This window comes from Accipiter gentilis, chromosome 29, assembly GCF_929443795.1.
Source record: "Accipiter gentilis chromosome 29, bAccGen1.1, whole genome shotgun sequence".
Lineage (NCBI taxonomy): Eukaryota > Metazoa > Chordata > Aves > Accipitriformes > Accipitridae > Astur > Astur gentilis.
The window spans coordinates 6324660-6338502 of NC_064908.1; the positions used below are offsets into that span (position 1 = coordinate 6324660).

The 13843-nt window shown below is 52.4% G+C and overlaps 1 protein-coding gene across 1 annotated transcript in view; it reads left to right on the forward strand.

Annotated features, from left to right (window-relative positions):
* Nucleotides 1-13843, forward strand: part of LOC126052234 (potassium voltage-gated channel subfamily A member 2) — a 358553-nt gene that overhangs the window by 194460 nt on the left and 150250 nt on the right. The window lies entirely within an intron of this gene.

Genomic DNA, 13843 nt, shown 5'->3' on the forward strand with positions numbered 1-13843 from the left:
GGCTCTGGTTTTACAGTCCTTCAAGCAGGGCACTCCATCTACAGCAGAGTGGACCTTTTTTGGAGATGTCTGGTTTTCCTGCCTCAGCATCACACCTTCCCTCTGCCCTCCAGGACCAGCAGCTGGGATGGGGCAGTCCCAGAGCTGAATCCATTCCTGCTTGGGAAATGCACAGCAAAACCTGGAGATGGTCTCTCTCCAGCGTGGTCAGGTCTGAGATGCAGCTGCAGGCTGAAACACCTGGTCAAAATGCACAGGAATACCTGAAAAAGGAGAATTTCACCCCACATTCAAGTCTAGCTGGGAGGACAGAGCCCCCAGACCCAGCAGAGCAGAGGGAAGTCACAGCGCAGGGGCAGGAGACACCGCAGTACCAGGCTGCAGGGATGGGGTGAGGTCAGGGAATGGATGTATCAACCCCTGGCACAGGACTGATAAAGGATGGGAATAAATAAGCCACAAACACTCAGCTCCTCTGGTCTGTACTGTGCAGAGACCATCAAGATGCAGGGCTGGTGTGATATGAGACATCCCCTCAAAGCACAGCAAAACCAGTACCCCACTAGCACCTTCATCTAGCAAAATCCACAGCACCCACCACCTGCTCTTGGGAGAGAGATTTTAGGGTTTCTCCCTTCTTTTGGGCATGGCCAGGCCAGACCCCAAGTGAGGGGAGGTGAATAGAGGTGGGAAAAATAAGAGCCTTGCTTTGCAATCCCTGACTCAAATCTTACCAGAGAGCAGGTGGGATCCATGAGGCCCTGCAACTTCAGCAACCACAGCAAAGCCTAAAAAAGGGGATGACATTAAATCATGATGAATAATCAGTTATTTATTGGATGTTTCAGTGGGCACAGGTGTGCCTGGCAGCTTTGACCACACAGAAACCAACACTGTCGGCAGAAATCAGGGCGATGCAGTCCAGCCACAATTCCGGAGAGCGGCACTAAGACCACATCCATCCTCCAAAGGGATTTATTTCTTTGGCAGCAAGAAGGAGGGAAAGCAGCATGATCTGCTCATTCTCAGTTGCGTTTCCACAGTCCCCCAGGACCTGCGTTCCCTGACACCGGGGCATCGGATTTCCATGGCTGAGGATCAGCCTCATATCACTGGGGTCTGCAGGAAATTGGGGCTGATGGGAGGCCCTCGGAGCCAGGACGGGGTTTGGAGGCCGATGCCTTCAGACCAAAGGCACCCATTATGCCAACTGCTGCAGGGACAGGCACAGAGCCCAGGTCCCTTTGGGAGTACCAACCCCATGGGCTGGGTAGAACACATTGGGGTGTACCCCAGGGGGGAATTTGGGATTTACCCTGGGAATTGCTTGTCTGGGGAGCAAACTCACCTCCTGCCTTCTTGCATCACCATGCAGGTCCTGGGATGGGTACGTGAAATAGAGTAGCGGGGAGAATATGAGCCTGCACTTGGCTCTGCAGCCAATATGTCAGGGAGCCCTCCTCATCCTCATCCTCCTCTTCTCCAGGCTGCAGGAGAAGGAAGAAAAGATTTTTACAGGAAGCCTCCAAAAAAAGAAACCCCAAGGGCTCGACCCCGTGTCCTGTTACTGTTCAACCTCTACCCTAAACCAAGAAGAAAACAGGAGACAGCAGCTATTGAACAGCAGCCCTTCCACCTGCTGTCAATCACCCTGACTTGGGACAGCTGATGCCAGTGATTGACAGCAGCTCAGGATGGGGTTGAGCCCCTCTGCTGAGGTCTTTCCTGCTGCCCCTCCCTCCCAGCCCATCCAGATCCTTGAAGGAGAGCTCCCCCAGGCTGGATCCATCTCCTCCGTATTTATTAAAACAACAAACAGGGGCTCTGCCTCCAGGTGCCCTCGTGCATTCCTGTGGGACCAGCAGAAGCTGAACGTGGCAGTGGGTGCCTTGGAAAAAAGCATCATCCCAAGCCCAGCTGCTCCATGTCCCACTGAGCCGCTTTGTGGGATGGGGGTCCCCATGGGAAGGGGGGTTGTCACAGCACATCAGGTCCCATCGAGGCAGAGGTGTCCCAGCAAGAAGCAAAGGGCTGGTGGGATGATGGATCTCATGGTGATGCACAGCTCCTGCACCTGACTCCTGCAGAGCAGATACATTTTTCTTCCTATAGCAAATGCTCTTTCTGCCCTATTCCCACCCAGGGAGGATATTTCTACTGCCCTTTCGTCCCCTTTTGGGGCTGGAAACAACCCCTCACTCCTTCCTAGGATAAACCACTGCCCTGAGCGGTTGGTAAATGCTGCTGCGCTCTCACCTAGAAGTGGTTGTATTAGTGGGCAAAAGTAGCGGTGGTGGGGAATTAATCCCCTGTGCACAGCCAAGGGGAATTGGCTGGGCTGGGAGGTTTCCCTGCTGGAATCAATGAAAGGATGGATTTCAGCCTGCACGACAACGCAGCCTCGATAGGGTCAGCGTGTCCTACACTGCCGGGGTCTGGCCTCCTTTGAATGAAACAAGTTAATGAAATTACTGCAAGTCGGAGGGACACAGAGGAGGCTCTGTGCCTTCCTCTCTGGAAAAGCCTTCCCACATTCAGCTTACCAATATCGCCTCCGTGCCAGGGACTGTGGCATCCTGCTACACAGCGGGGGATGCTACACAGGGGGGATGCTACACAGGGCAGGAGCGAGGCGATGCTGTAAAATCCCTCCCTGAGCATCCGCTCTTGGTTTTCTGCTCTTGCCCAGGCTGGTCCGACAAGCAGAGAGGATGCTGCCGTGCCAGAGGGATGGAGAGTACAGAGCTGCAGCAAAACAGACAGCAAAAAAAAAGATGCTGCAAGCAACCTTATCGTTCCCTGCTGTCAATTAACCTTCCCCATGTAATTTTATCCTCTGTCCAGATCAGCAAGTCCCCAGGCGCGGTTTGGGTTGGGGTGAGAGGATGGGGCAACCCCTTCTTGGCTCCTTGGGGAGCAGGGGCACAGAGAGGGGTATTCTGCCTCCTCTCCGCTGCCGCCGGCCTCGGCTAACAACCGTGACTCCTCCGTGCAGCAAAGGAAGCGGGGTTAATGCTGAGGAAAGCCTCGGCTGACTCCGCTGAGCTCATGCCCTCAGTGAAATTATTGAATTTACGTCTCACAGACAAGCCAAAGGGAAGAGCAGCGGGGGCTGCCGCAGGGCACGCTGCGCCTGGGAGCCAGGTGGGACCCATTAAACCCCATCCTGGGGACGAGGCAGCATCGTCCCACTGGTGACACGTGTCCCCAGGAGAAGGGTGGGGCCCAGTTTCATCTCACCCAAGCAATGTCCTCCTGAAAATGGGGCCGGGAGAAAACCCCAAGAGCAGGGAAGGATGGAGAGACAGAGACACTCTTAGGAAGAACTGAGGGGAGCAAAGGGGAGTTGCTGGTGCAGGTCAGATCCTGCTCACAGGTTAACTCCATCCACCTGAGAGTGGACATGCTGGGATCTGTATTACCCCAATTACCAGCTTCAGACCCAAATACAATGGTCACACAAGCTGCTAAAATTTAGCCTGCATGAGCATGTCTGTGCTCTGAGAACATCTGCCCCAATGAAACCACCTCATACAGAGGTCCCCCCGACACTGCAGGGTCCCCCGAGACCCCAGCACCCAGAGACCCATGTCCTTCCCAAGTGCCCAGCGCAAAGGGCTCCACCACTGGCTCCCTCCACCACATGGGTCCCCTCTCCAGCTCCTTGCTCCAGCTTTCAGGGCTCTGCACAGCTGAGCTGGGCTGGGGAACCCCCATCAAAGATGCTCAGAAGAAGCAGCAGCAAAAAAGATAATCACAAATCAACACTTGTCCCCCAGCATGGCCCATTCTACAATTTCAAATGAGGAATGTGGTGCCCAGACCCCATCATAAATTTTCCCCTGACACAACCCTCTAAACCACTCACTTTCCCCCAAATTACCTGGATTTGATGACCTTCCCATAGGCTTCACATCCTGGGATATCGGTTCTCTGGGTGATCCCTCCAAGAACATCCTCTCCCGGGTGCTGGACCACAGGGGCAGCTGCTGAGCCCTTACCCCCTGCTCCAGGAGGTAACACCCCCTTTTACCCTTGGCTCCATACAGAAAGGGCTGATCCTGAGTGTTTCTTCCTCCCCAACTACTCTGGGCACAGAGATTTAATGTGAAAATGCTGTGGGCTGTTTGGGGAGCAGGAGGAAGACATCTTTTACTCCAATTTGGCAGAGGTCGCCTCCACTTATTGCTCTGAGCTTCCCCCCCTGCTGCTCTGAAGGCTTTGAACCAGCTCAGATCCCGTTAATGGGGTTAAGCAACAGCAGGGAAAACGTAGCATTAGTATCAGAGGAAATATAGGGAGCCTGCTGGAGTTTAGGGCCTGATTCTGCAGGATGCTCAGGCTCTCCATCACCTGGGACAGCCCCATGTTTCATGCAATAGAGTTGTTCTTGATAAATGCCCAATGCAGGGAAAAACCCCGGTGTGGAAAAGCTCAAGTCATGGAAACCAAGTGGCGATGTATTTGGGGAAAGTATCCCAGCACACTGCTCTCCTCCACGCCATGGGCTCACACGCAGTGAGATGCAGCCCACATCCACTCTGCAGCAAGGGGAATATGGTCCCAAGAGCCTTAACCCAGTTACTGGGGTCTGAGCATCCACCAAGACGCAGGACCTCTGCCCGATCCCCCCTCAGAGCTAAGCACACTCCCCTTTGCAGAGCCGCCGCATCTCCCGCTGTTGTGTTTATACCAATTAACTTGCTCAAAGCAATTAGTGAGCTCTAACACCTCCAGCCATCACCTTCCTATAATAGCAGCGGCCCAGAGGGTGTAAGCAGAGAGCAGGGCACGTCACCGAGCTGGACTGCGCCACTTTGGGATGGGAAAGAAAGCAAGGGTGGAGTTTTGCTTCTATAGGTGCATGATGTATCTGCTGAAATCCCAGGGGTTAAATCATCCTTTCCCAATGAGCCTGTCTCACGCAAACTTGTACCGTCACTTCTCATCCATGATGGCTGTCCATCTGTCCCTGCTCCTCCTGGGGCTGGCAGGGGTAAAGGTCTCAGCGTAATCGGGGTTTCTCACTCTCAGAGAAGAGGAAAGGAGGTGCCAAGTTTTCCCCAAGCCTTTGCACCCCATCAGTGGATCTCCACAGGTGAGTGCAGCAGCCAAAAGGGAAGGAGAGAGCAGATGACCAATGCTGCAGACACTGATCAACCCAAGACACCTCTTACACGAGTTGCACATGCTGGCCCAGTTCCTCAGCAGAATTAAAACCACCCGGTGCTCTTCAGCTGATCTTTTTTTGGGTGCCTAAGAGGTTTTGGGGTTGAAATTGCTTAAAAGTTCAATGGCATGGTTTTTGTTTCCTATCAAGGGACCTTTGAGATATGGAACAGCTTGCAGCTCCTCACAGGGAGATTTGCAGTTGAAAGGTCAAAGCTGTTTCTGGTTCTCCTTATCAGCATTGGCCGAGCAAGAAGGAAACCTTTCACCATCTGGGTCGGGTAGGGGAGGTCACGCCGGGGACAGAGCACTGGGGCACCAGCGATCCGGAGATGAGACGCCGATGGCAGAAGGTGGGAGGAAACCCAGGAGACAGGAATTATGCCCTATCTCCAGACCTGCAGCAAAGCCATGGAGGGGAAGGCTACCCTTCCCACCACCCTGGCAGATCCCATGGTCCCATCTGCTGGAGAACTAAAGGCAGTGGGACATGATGGTTTGGGGGATACCATTGCCCAAAGTGGATTTGGCCACTGCAACCATGGGATTGGCCCCACTGGTGGACACTCAGCTCCCTGGACCTGTTCCATGTCCCTCCCAGCACTGCTGGGTTTGCTTTGGCTTGTACCACTGACATGGATGAGGACCCACATTGGGTTTGGGTGCTGGGACCCCTCCAGGGCTCTGCAGAAACATGGTGGCGGCCAGGTACAAAACCGCCAGAGCAAGGCAGAAGCAGTGTTTGCTTTACAAGACCAAAGTCTCTTGAGCCTGAACAGAGTCCTGGCCCTGACGGACAAGTTTCTCCACAGCCAAGCGACATAATGGTGTCCCATCCGACCACCTTTGCCTACACCCCAAATAACTAGGTGCTAGAAGCATCCTCCAATGATAGCAAAGCTTAAATGCTTCTGGGCTTAGCTCTTACGCAGCCCTGCCTTGTTCTCAGCCTTCATCCCCCTCTTTGCATCCATCCCTCCATCCATCCATCCCAGGCCAGAGCACCACAGTGCCCATCCAACCAGTGCTCCAAGTTGTTGGGCACTTTGATCTCCCCTTTCCATGCTCCTGCCTGCCTGCCTGCTCTTTCCCATTCCCTGCACAAGCTGGTCCTCACACACCTTAAATCAGCCAACCCAGCCAGGCTGGGAGCCGGAGCAGGCAAAACAAATCGGTGGGAAGCAAGAAGCCTTGACAGCCCATCTGGTTTTCGCACGACTCCCCCGGTGCTCTCGGCGTTGTCACCTTTCATTCATCCTGACAGGTACAGAGATCACCACCAGCCCGATCTCTTGAAGTCTTGACATGCACAATCCTGTTATGGAAATACAAGAGCTCCTGCTGATGTGCCTTTGGGGAAAGCAAAACTCTCTGCAAAGCCCTTGGCTGAGAGGAGTGGAAAACACATGGCGAGGAGGGGAAAAACACCCCCCAAGATACATGAAGGTGGCTCTTTGAGGTCACCCTCACCTCTCCTGGCTTCCTCCAGTGGTAAACACAGCCAAGCATCACCAGCCCGTCAGCAAAACCAGCCAAGGAAGAGCTGGTGGGATGTTTGCAACCCTTAATACCAATGTCGGTGCCCCGTGCCTCAGTTTCCCCATCTGGAAGAGAAGCACTTTGTTCCCTGGCATTGTGTCCTTAATGGGACCATGAGGATAAGGACACATCCAGCACCCACCACCAAACCGCAGCCTGAAAGGTCAATGAGCTGGAGCATACTGTGTATGCTCCCGTACCACGTCCATCCGAGCGGGTCTCACCCGGCGGTGGGGCTCATAAGTACGTCGCCGGCTGAGAGCCACTCGGACGGACGCGGTACAGGAGCGACAGCAATGAGAAAATACAGCTCTCCTCCCTGCAGAGCCCCTGGGGATGGCTCCTTCCCCCCCCTGCCACCAGCCACCAAAAAAAAAAAAAAGCCGATTACTTTCAGGTGTCGGCCAGTTAATAAAATAAATCTTCCCCTTAAGGAAAGAGGAGGTTTGCATGGAGGGATTTTTTTTTTTTTTCTTTTCCAAAGGCTAAACACAAACCAGAAGGCAACGGACTCCGGCACGTTGGCTCCACTGTCCTTTCGGGACACAGTTGGAGACACTTGGCTTTATTTTTCCCCCTTCTTTCACCCCCTTCCAAAATTTCCCCTAATTTTTAGGGGCTGCTACGAATTTATCCCAGTAATCACAAGGCAATGTCATCCCACCGGCTCGGCCGCAGGGAGTTACTTGCATCGCTGTTTGTTATGGACTCTCCAGAGAAAACTTTTCCTTTCCCTGCAATAAATTTTCCACTTACATTTTAAGGGAAGAAAATGTTTTCCGGTGCTTTTTCTGGCTCTCTGTCGGGAATGATTACTCCCAGATTTATTGGGATTTGCAAAGGAGGCGGCGATACCTGGGATCTCCGAAACTCGCTGGGATAATGATGCAGGCAGCACTTGTCAGCCTCAGATCTGATTTATGGAGCAAGATTTCGTCCGTCCCGGTGCGTATAATTTACTGGGCTCTGGAAGTGGCTCATTAGGGGATGAGACAAATAAATCCATCAATCCCCCGGGGAGGGGAAGAGCTTTGTCCAGCTCTTCGTACTGCTTGCAAATCCCAAGGCAGGCTTTGGGGTTTTCCTCGGTGGCAACCGGACGGGGAGCAGGGCCCTCGCCGGAGTAATTCGGCACCACCGGCACGGCACGGGACCCGCAACCGGCTGCTGGGATGGCTGAGCCCTGGCTGGGGGGGGATCAAGTGAGCCCCCAAGGTGGGGAAGGCATCCTGGGGCATCCCCGACACAGTGCGGGTCCTGCTCCCCCGTGACAGCCGGGTGTGAATTTTGGGGTTGGGGGGGGTGGGGCTGAGCCCCCCTTGGCATGGTGTTGGGACCCACTCCACGGATGCCAAACAAGCAGGGGAAGCTTGAGCCAAATGCGTTTGCTCTTACAAAGCTGATTTCTGGAAGGCTTGGATTTATTCCCGATCCCTCCCGGGATCAGAGAGTCGGTTCAGCCCTTTCTCAATGCACCCCCACCACCCCCACCAGCACCCCAAAAATATGCCCCACATCACCTCCCTTTTGCTTTTTTTCCCCCATTTCCCACATTTTTCAGCCTTTTTCCAGCTAAAGACCAAATTCTGCTCAGAATCACCCCATGCAAACCCAGAATAACTGAGCCCACTGCAAAAGACTCAGCCCAGCCCTGCACCAACGGGGAATAAACCCCCCCCAGGAGAATTAATTCCCCCCCTGGCCGCGGAGCTGGCCAGGCATTTGTACATCCTACGCCAGCATAAATCTGCAATAACACCCAACACCGAGTTACTCTGATTTACACCCATTTAGCCGGCTGCCGCAGTAATTCAGGGGCCGGATCCTGCTCCCGGTTACGTATATGTTAAATTCAAAGTGACCCCACTTATTTAGTGCCATTATTTCAGATTTACGCCATGTAACTGTGTTACTCTAAAATGAGAAACTCAAATCGACTCGAATCCTACTACTTCCCAGTGGAGCAAATGTGGAATAAATTCCCTTTAATCCCTAGATGTATTCCTGATTTTGCACTCACTATCAGATTTTTTAGGAGTCAAAAGATCCTTTCAGCTCCCAGTTACACGTCTTTTACTGGGATTAATGCCATACGCACATATCCAGCCCAGCATCTTCCCTGAATCCCAGCCACTGCCGGCTCGCTGCCGCTTTCAGGCTTCATTTCAGCCTCCTTTTTTGTTTTAGAATATATATATTTGGAGCAGCTGGAAGGAAAAACAAGCCCAAACTTGGCATTCTGAAGCACTTTCCAAAGCAGCCTGAAAATCCCCCACATGGATGAAGTACAAATCTTTCCGTATTAAAGCAGAAAGCCGCCCGGCGTAACGGCACGGCATCGGGATGGCGATGGGAGAAGGGATCCATCCCTCTGCCTCCCAGCGTAAAATTGAGTTTATAGAGACCAAATTAACCGGTGGTGGAAATCCACCCCGTGGCCCTGACTGCAAGGACGGGGCCGGATCCTTGTTTAAAGCAGCCCGAGGGAATTAAACTGATTTATTCCTGCAGCTCCTCTAAAGGCCACTACATCTCCAAAGCACTTTATAAACGCTTGTATTTTTATTCAGCAGCTGCAAAAAAACTGCTAGTTTTTATGTTGGTTTGAATCAAGCCAAAATAATGTTGATTATTTTTGTGGGGTTTTTTTCTTTCCCCCTAATCTATCTGCATGAAATGTAAATGAAAACAAAAGCGGTGGGGCTTGGCTTTCCCGCCAGGTTTAATCCCGTCCGCAGCCCCGTAGTTTGTTTTCACGGGTTTTGTTTCCTCAATTGTTATTGCTATCATTAATTTATGGCACGCTTCGATGCCGAATGCTGCTCCGAAGTGAGCGCTGGAAAGCAGCACCAGAATGAAAATGGTAACTTAGAGATTTCAAAAACAAAAAAAAATTGCCAAAAAAATTGCGATTTCAACAAATTTGCTATTTTCTGGAAAAAAAATCCCCCGTTGCCAGTGCTGAGGGTGTGCACGTGTTATTGCAGCACATGTATACCCCTCCTTGCTACATCCACAGGGCTCTAATACAGCTACACAGGGCTGTACGTATAGACGATACAATCATCATATATTTGTACAAATTTAGGTATTTATGCAATTATGTGAGTGCAATTTCTGTGTGCTCATCTGTACCTCTCTGCAATCTAGACTACAAATTTATATGATTTTAGTGTCCATGTGCTAGTAACATGAACTGATACAGAAATACACTGTTTGTGTGCAAAATTATAATACACATTTGCATGGGATTAAATTATTAGTGCATGTATCTGGATGGCTGTAAATATGCATGTGTATATAAATATGCATGTGTATATATAAATATGCATACATGTATATAAATATATATGCATGCATGTAAAGCATGTGTGTGACACGGAGGCTGTCGCCTGCCTTTGTGCATCGTTATTACACAGGAATGGATATCTGCTTTTATGCTTTGCTTTTGTGAAACCTGGAAACGGGACCGTTTTCTGCGTCGTCAGCCTCGTTAAATAACAAATCTGGCCCCGGCTGAGTGGACCCGATGGGTTTCCGGCAGGGTCAGACCGAGGGGCTCCGTCTCCCACTTGCTAACGCAAAACAGGGTTGCGATCAGCAAGGGAGATTTCCCCAGGTAAATTAATAAAGTCATTTTCACTGCCATCAACATGCACATTCCTGAGCGAGATGGAACTGTAACTTGGGATGAAGCTCTACGGTGAGTTGGACATTAGGAATTGGAGGATTTTCTGGGATATGTGGGAGGCAGAGAGGGATGTGCAGAGGAACGAGGGCTGAGGATTAAACCCGTGATAGCTCTGTAGATTCAGAGAAAAAAAGAAAAAAAAAAAAGTAAACAAGGGCACAGATTCCCTTTGCTGCTCAGGGCTGAGATTATCATCCCTGCGTGACAGAGAGATGCCCAAGACAAACTAAAAGACCATGTCGTCACCCAGCAAGGGGTGTAAACCCACCAGGGATGAATGTCCCCTGGGGATTAGCAGAAGGACCTCGCCGTGGGGTGCAGACTCTGGAGAAGCCCAGGCTGGGGACACAAGCAGAAGAGCAGCCAGCGTGGCTGACCGAGTCCCACATCTTCCTCGGGTGAGGGAAGAACCTCCTGGGTTTCCTCAAAATGCATGTCCTTGCAAAGGACAGAGGGAATGGCCTTTGTTGTATCGTCCCAGCTCCTTTTGTCGACACGTGGTGTTTTTCTCCAGACTGAGGTCCTGGCCTGGGCATGGAGAGGAGCAGCAGAGCTGGAGAACAACCTCCAAGCCCTGGTCCAAGCTTGCTCAGCAGTCACCCAACACAGCTGGGGACGCTACAGGCTGGGGAGAGCTTTGGTGTCTAATAGTGTCATCAGGAGGACAATTGTCCCCAGATTCTGTCCCTTCTGCATTGACCTTGAAGCTCATGTGCCAGAGCCACGCTGAGCTGAGCTGCCTCCCTGCTTTCCAGAGGAAGCCATAGCTTTTTCTCAGCAGGCTCCCAGGAACGGGCTTTCTTCCCAAACTGTAGATCGCAGAGGAAAAAACAATAAGAATCAACCCTCTTGAGAAAACGCCCATGGGCTGGACCACGACTGCTGGTCCTCACCTCTGCTGCCCATTGCTCGACCCTCAGGCTGGGAAGGAAAGCATGTCCTTGGAGAAGGAGAAGCCCATTCCCAGTCCTGAGCGTTAGGCATTGCTCCGTGCCTCGCCAGCATTTCCAAGGCTCTGGGTAACATTGCAAAGTCTCGTCTGTGCAGGGGCGTTCATACAAACCACAGAGCTATGCAAACCCTCCCAGCCTCCTGCCGAGCTCTTCAGTGACATCTCGTGATCCCAGGGGAGGCGAGGCAGCTCTCTGGGATGGTTGGAGACAGTCGGGAAAGCCAATGGGATGCAAAGGGGGGGGGGAAACATCCTCCTCCCGGCAAGCAAGAGAGAGACTGAAGACAGAAAACGTTTGCCCACAGAGCATCCCGCTGGAGTCCTCCCACTGCACTTGGTGGCTTTCTTACCGTGGCTCGTTTGGTGGCAGATGCAATTAAAATGGGGCCACAAAGGGTCATTTCAATCCAAGAGCCAACCCAGCAGCACTTCCCCTTGCAGAGATGCCAGAGCCGGATGCTGTGACATTGTGAAAAGTTTCTGCTGGAAGCCTTTCAGCCGAGGAGCTTGTTGGGATCATCCTTTGCCCATAGATCATCTGGTTTGTGACAAATGAACCTCAGCGAGCCCCAGGAGCCCGTGGTGACCACCCTCTCACGGTTGGTCCCACAGCGGCACCCATCCATGGTGCAAGGGGCAGAGCCCTGGTCCCCCAAGGAGAGCCCTAAGAAGAGGCACCCACCTTGCTCTCCCCCGGCAGCCTTTGCCCCTGATCTAAAAGCACCCAACACATCCATCCACCAAGCCAGGAGGATGAGGCACCCTGGTGTGGCTCTACACACAAGAAAAGCCAGGGCAGAGGGTTGGTGGCAGGTTCAGAAGGAGACCCCAGGAGTCCTGGTCCTCAGCCCTGCTCCCTGGAGGGACCAAACCCCTCAGCAGCTCCACAAACCAACACTAACACCACACATATCCAAAAGAGCTCACAAACCTCTGCTCACACTGCCTTCAGCTCCCAAATACCCCAAGTCCCACCTGCCCAAGACCTCTTCCACCTGCCCAGGAGGGTCCCAGTGATGGCTCCAGCCTGGAAAACCAGCACATCCCAAACTAGCCTGTCCATCCCCCTCTGCACCACGGGTAGACTCATCCCTCTGCTATTAAAATCCTTTAAATGCCAGCAGTAAAACTGGGAGAGGTACGTTGAAACTAATAAGCTTTTACAGGAGTTATGCTATGTTTAATAATATTTAATGACTTCTTGCATGCCAGAGGACTTATAGTCCCTATTTAGCAATAATTTACAACACGCAGTGAGCTGTGGACAGTCAAACAGGGAAAAATCTCGACAGCTCCAGCTGCTGCGAAGGAAAAGCGTCGGGGAGCGCTGCGGGATGCGGGATTCAGAGGGAGCCGTCATGGGCATTTTAAAGGGTGGGCGAGGAGGGGGCACCGCACGCTCAGACCCCCGTTCACAGAGCCAGCTCCTCGCAGGACTCCCGGCCAGGATAAGTCTGAGCTCAGGATCGCAACCCAGCTACTATTTTTCTTGCAAATGTAGTTTCCCTGACCAGGGACTGGAAAATCCAGCCGTGATTTATACCACATGCCACAAACCCGCTGCTCCTGCGATAACAGGGGTTTTTGCAACGACCCGACAATGTCATATCAATCCTGCAACTGCTGCCAAGACATAGGGGTTACATTATATTTTTATCATAAGCTCTTTGAAACGCGGTTGTCTTGTGATTCCAGATTTGCACCGTGCCTGGGATAACAAAGTACTGCCCCAGCACCACCAATAAAAGCGATAGCATGCTGCATAATGTTATTTAATGGTCAGCGTTATCCTGTTGTTCCGCTATTTAACATCACCCGGCTGCGATCCGCCTGGTCCTTCTCCGCCTCTTTTTGCTGCTCCCATGCAGTTCATCCCCTGCCCTGCAGCCCCGATACCTGCAGGTTATTTTTTCCCTAGACCTAGAGCAAGGAGCGATGCCGTAGGATGAGTTAAAAGCCGCGGTCTGTGTTGTGCGCAGGGGAAAACAGCAAATGGAGGCATAAAACATCACCCTTCAGCCCAGATATCTCCTTGTTTCCCCGTGCCGGTTATTTAATCCCCTCCCTCTCTCTGACACCGAGCCTTTGAATTGCCAACCCTGCCCCATCGTTTTGCACACAAACACCCCCAAAGCTGTGTAAGCCCCCCCTTCACCAAGCCAAACTCCCAGTCCCGGGGAGCAGCCGAAGCGGCTCCAAAGCGGATGGATGCAGAGGAGCAAAAAAGGAGGCGAGACGATCGAAAAAAACCAAAAAAAATCCAGGCAAGCTCTGATCCGCTCTGCCCCAACGCCAGCACCCGCTGCAAAAGCCAAAGCCAGGCTGCTGGGGATGGGGGGACCCACGTCCCGGGGCGTGGGACCAGCGGCAGGGACACACAGGGAGCAGGACAGGACCTCCTCGGTGCTGGGAGCAAACACTACCCACGCCAGCAGAGCCCAGCGCCTGCTCCGAGGGCAGACACGGCCCTGTGGGATCCTGGATCTTGTGTC